Raw genomic sequence first — 5,268 nt, forward strand, 5'->3', positions numbered from 1 at the left:
TTTTACTAATAATAAGTAAAGTAGTAGCAGTTTGAGATATCCCCTTGTAGTAAAAACCACAGTAAATTGCAGATTAGGTTTACAGCAACTGTAGAATTAGAAATGCTATAATATTAAACTTTTAGAGGAAATGGTCTTTAAATTTTTGAATTCAACTTCTTCATCATTAATTATGCATTGCACAAATTTTAGATTTAACCCTTTCCTTACAAGGACGACATACAAGGTCACTAATACCTAGTATGGAAAGGGTTAAGTATATAGCTTTGACCACATGAGCAGGCTATTTTACTTATTCATCTTTAGTTTACTGAATACTTAAACAGCAATGCAACATTGAACTATGTTTTGGCTAGCTTGCATGTATTGCTTTTCCACAGATAAGTGATAAAAACAAAAGTGCATAGAATTTATTCAATTTCCTGTCTAGTCTTCAGATAATTATGCCTTTCAATCCAGCTTGGTCTGTCCAAAGAAATTATTAAAGCAGAATAGTTCTTTGATGACCTGGAGATGGAATGTAGAAGGAAACGGTCTTCCAGAAAATAAATGAAAAATGAATGTTTTTCCAGAATATATTTTCCATCCATTAGAGTAAGAAGTAGACAGGGATCTTTTTTTTTATTCTAAAATCAGTGCTTCTAGGTTAACACACTTGGCTGTTCACATCAGTGTTTTTTGTGAATTATATTTGGTTTGACTATTACATCTTGAGGTAACAGATTGAGATAACAGGTGAAACAAAATTAAAAAAGTGTACCTGAAATTGAACTCTCTCCTTACTAATTGATTCAAAGATTGATTTTGTTGTAATATCCTTTCTATCCGATAAATTGAAGGTTTAGGGAAAATCAGTCATATATAACATTGTTATAAAGATAAAAGAATCAACTGAACATTATACTGGTTTGATTTTATTAAGAGGTTATTATATTATATTGGCAATTCATAACTCTGATGGAATAACATTTAGACTTCATAGAATGCTATTCCTTATAGAAGGATTGTAAAAATTATAGGTTATTGCATATTACAGTAAAACAGAGTAATAGAGTCCAGTAGATTTTAGATATAGAAAACCTTTCCTCTTTTTTTCTCTTAATGCTTGTTACAACTTTTTTTTATGAAGAATAATATGTAATTAATTATAAAAGGAGAATCTTATATTATATTATGGTGGAACCCAAAAGTCCCAGATATATTGCTTGTAGAGATCTTTTACTTTGTTGTATGCAGTGGTTCTACAATTAATTTCCCTAGATATCTTGATTGGATATATAATATTCATTGTATTTTCTTTATCACGGTTCAGTCAGATTTGTATTATAATATAAGAGTAGATGCAATGATGAATAGATGTACATTTTAGTTGAAAGGTTTTGCATTGTGCTGTACTTTACACAGCTCCATATAGTCACTAGAATTGCAAATGACAATAAAAAAGTATGTAATGTAGATATCGGTACATAATATATCCAGTTTTGTTTTTTCACTTCTCCAAAACTTATTGACAGATTCTTGACAAGATGAGTTTTCTGGATAATTGATGCTATTGTAAATTTATTTATTTAGCAAAATTTTGAACTAGTTGAAATTTTTGTAATACAAATAAATAGCAACATGATTTTGAATGATTAGGGTTATCTTTTCTCTGTCTTACCTGCTTATTAAATATATACAGTACATATCAAGAGTTACAATCAACATTCCTTTAAACATGCTCAATCCCTGTAGTGCAATGATCTGTGAATTATTCTTGGTGAAAATATAATGCTGCATCCAAATGAACAAGTATTTCTGGTGGGCATGAGTGGTAAAGCTCTTCAGGGAGCAACTTTGATGGGCAAACCAGTGGAATGCCCATGCCTGAGTTGAGCACAATTGCCAGACAACGGGTGTGCTGCACTCAAGCATCCACTGGTAGTACTGGCTATGTGTCTGGCTACTTGTGAACTTGGATCTGTAGACAACAATTGGGCTTGTTTGACAATTTGCCTCGTGAAGGCACTGCTTGCTGGCATGTTTGATTGTGCGGATATGGCTCAACATACTTGTACATTTTTGGTGCCAGGACGTGTAATTCTTCACCTTTGCAACTTTGTAGCTGTAGGTGTAGTTGTCCACTACTTTATTTTCTTATACATTGTATCTGGAATGATTTGCATTGTCTGATTTGTCTGTTAATTATTATATATCTGTGGTAATTTTTATTTCTATAATTTGTCTAGATATATTAAGGTATTATTTGTGTGTGATGCTGATCATCTTGCTGTTTACATTGCAAATAGAATTGATACTATCCCTGCTTTATTTGTGGCAGCCTAGCCTGAAAGAACAGTTCTTGTACCCTGGTAGCCTAGCAGTCAAGAGTGAAATGCATAGCAAACAGTTATCTGCATTATTTGAATGTCTAAATTTACCAGCATCAGTAGCTTATCCATAATACCACTATGACTGATTTTGAATTTTATACAAGAAATGCTATAGCTGGCAGAAATGCCATAGCAGTAAATAGCCTTTACATACAAAAGTCCAATCTTCAGCTGAACCATCATATGGTAATTACTAAATATCAGTTTTCTTCTGACATAGTCTATTTGTAATGTTTTATTTTTAATGCTGTATTAAAAAAATGATACAACTGTTTTCTATGTTTCACAAATTTGGACTGTGTTGATTTTTCAGATGCCAAGGCATGATAAATTAACACTCAGATTCCTGTGGCTTGCCCATAACTTTTAATGCAATAGGAACATAATAACAAAATAAATAACATTAAGACCATATTTAAGCAAAAGTAACTATACACATTATTAGAGCAAAAAACAGAAATAAAGCAAGAAAACGCCAACAATAGGGAAGCGGTAATTCAGCAACACCAGAACACCAATAACAGCAATAGCAAAGAAGAAATAGTTGACAGCATCAAATGTGTGTATCATGAATGACGTGATGTTTAATTAATGAGAAAACAATTGTGGATGCAAAAGGCATTATGAAAATCCAGTGTTCATTTCTCCCAGTAAATGTTTAATCTCACCAGGTCAGATTTAGAGTAGTTATATTTTGTGCTTACTGAACACATTCCAGATGATTTTAACAGGGATTATTAACAGTATTGACTATAGTTTAGTTAATATTTTAATTGTGTTTATCTGACATCATGGTATTGATTATGGTTATATCACAATATGTGAGATTATGTATTATCTAACAATGGATAAATCGTACAGGTTTTTCCTTTATTTGATGACTACTCTACAAGTACATTGGAGGTATCTCCAGAAAGTGAATTTAATTAGTTAATTACTAGGGCTTGGATAATGGTACTTATTCTCTGCAGATTAATGAGATTTCAAGAGAGAGGGAAAAGATAGCAAAGAAATTAATAATGCTATGTCTTTATGTTAATGTAATAATTTGCGGAGAGTATCTTAACTATAAAAGCCACTGCCACTGCTCTACTTTTCCTCTCTTACATTAGAAAATAGACTTTGATGATCTCACTGACCGCTGTGATTTTTCTGTTATTTAATAATATAATTTTAATGTTACTAATTGCTGTAGTAACTTGTCGTTAGCTCCATCAATAACTTTCGATAATCGTAATCTAGAATCTCTTTTGCACAAAGTGGTAGTTTGTTTATATCGTTAGTGATTTTTAAAAATGTATTTATTTATTTTTTTTTCTTATTTTTTTAGTCTTTTTTTTTTCTTAGTTTCTTTCGTCTCCCATTAGGTGGTACTTAAACTGCAGTGCTATTATGAAATGTTTAGTGGGTTTAAGAAAGTGGATAGTTGTGCATGTTTTAGAATGAATATAAATGTCATTAAATTATTATATATTGTATCGAGTAAGTGAAGAAAATCAATTGGAAAATATTGATATTGGATGTTCTTTGCTCGCCAGAATACCTTTTAATGTGATGATGAAGTTTGACACTTGGTAACAGCTAAGCATATGATGGGCCCAGAATAGCAGTTATTGTCAAGGTTAAGTAGCTGTTGTATTGAAATGCAAGAACTTGTTTAAGATATAACTGAAAGCTGCACAGTGTGTATTTTCTTTTTTATTGTATTGTAATGTATCTTTCATTATTTTCTTTTAATCATCTCTTTTGTGCTTTGATAATCTTGTTAAGAGGTTCATGGTTCTCATGACACTGCAATTTCAGGTATATTCTCTTAGTTAAGTAATGTGTTTTTGTACTTGTGGAAGCAACAGTAGCCTAACTGATCTATGCTTAATTAGATTGACATTAATAACTCATGGGTACTTTGAAGTTATGAAAATGCTCTCAATTGGTGCAATGAGTTTGACATATTTATTTGATATTTATTGCCAAGTGTCTTGAATTTCGAATTTTAAGTTTAGTGGTAGCTAATATTTATATATGTCTGTGTGATAATCAGCTATCTTCTAAAGATGAAAAAATAAAGACATTTTACACAGGTATATGTGTTACTGTCCTTCACTCATTAGTATTCAGGTGTAAAAGACAGACAGATGGATGGACGGACATAGACAAAGAGACAGACACACACAGACACGGACACACAGACACGGACACACAGACACGGACACACAGACATGGACACACAGACATGGACACGGTAGCTAATATTTATATATGTCTGTGTGATAATCAGCTATCTTCTAAAGATGAAAAAATAAAGACATTTTACACAGGTTTATGTGTTACTGTCCTTCACTCATTAGTAGTCAGGTGTAAAAGACAGACAGATGGATGGACGGACATAGACAAAGAGACAGACACACACAGACACGGACACACAGACATGGACACACAGACATGGACACACAGGACACGGACACACAGACACGGACACGCAGACACGGACACGCAGACACGGACACGCAGACACAGACACACAGACACGGACACACAGACACAGACACACAGACACAGACACAGACACACGGACGCACGCACACACACACGCGTGCGCACACACACACACACACACACACACACACACACACACACACACACACACACACACACACACACACACACACACACACACACACACACACACACACATAAACAAGCAACTGTATATACATACATACATTTATTTATATGTAAGAACAGTAAAATGCAACTCAATGCAGATTTATTCTACAGTATTGAGGTACAAATAGTCTATGATATTGCCTTTACACTTTATACACAGGCTAACCTATTCCGTTTCTTATCAAAATGGTTTATTGAAACTAAATTAAAATATAAAGGATGACAGCAA

The 5,268-nt window shown here is 33.0% G+C and overlaps 1 protein-coding gene across 5 annotated transcripts in view; it reads left to right on the plus strand.

Moving 5' to 3' along the window:
• Nucleotides 1-4,452, plus strand: part of LOC125038149 (geranylgeranyl pyrophosphate synthase-like) — an 18,658-nt gene extending 14,206 nt beyond the window's left edge. For all 5 annotated transcript variants that reach the window (XM_047631483.1, XM_047631482.1, XM_047631481.1 and 2 more), the window contains one exon: nt 1-4,452. This exon is cut by the window's left edge and continues 966 nt beyond it. The gene's annotated coding sequence lies outside the window, so the exon portion shown is untranslated.
• The last annotated feature ends 816 nt before the right edge of the window (nt 4,453-5,268 follow it).

Source organism: Penaeus chinensis, chromosome 24, assembly GCF_019202785.1.
Source record: "Penaeus chinensis breed Huanghai No. 1 chromosome 24, ASM1920278v2, whole genome shotgun sequence".
Classification (NCBI taxonomy): Eukaryota; Metazoa; Arthropoda; class Malacostraca; order Decapoda; family Penaeidae; genus Penaeus; species Penaeus chinensis.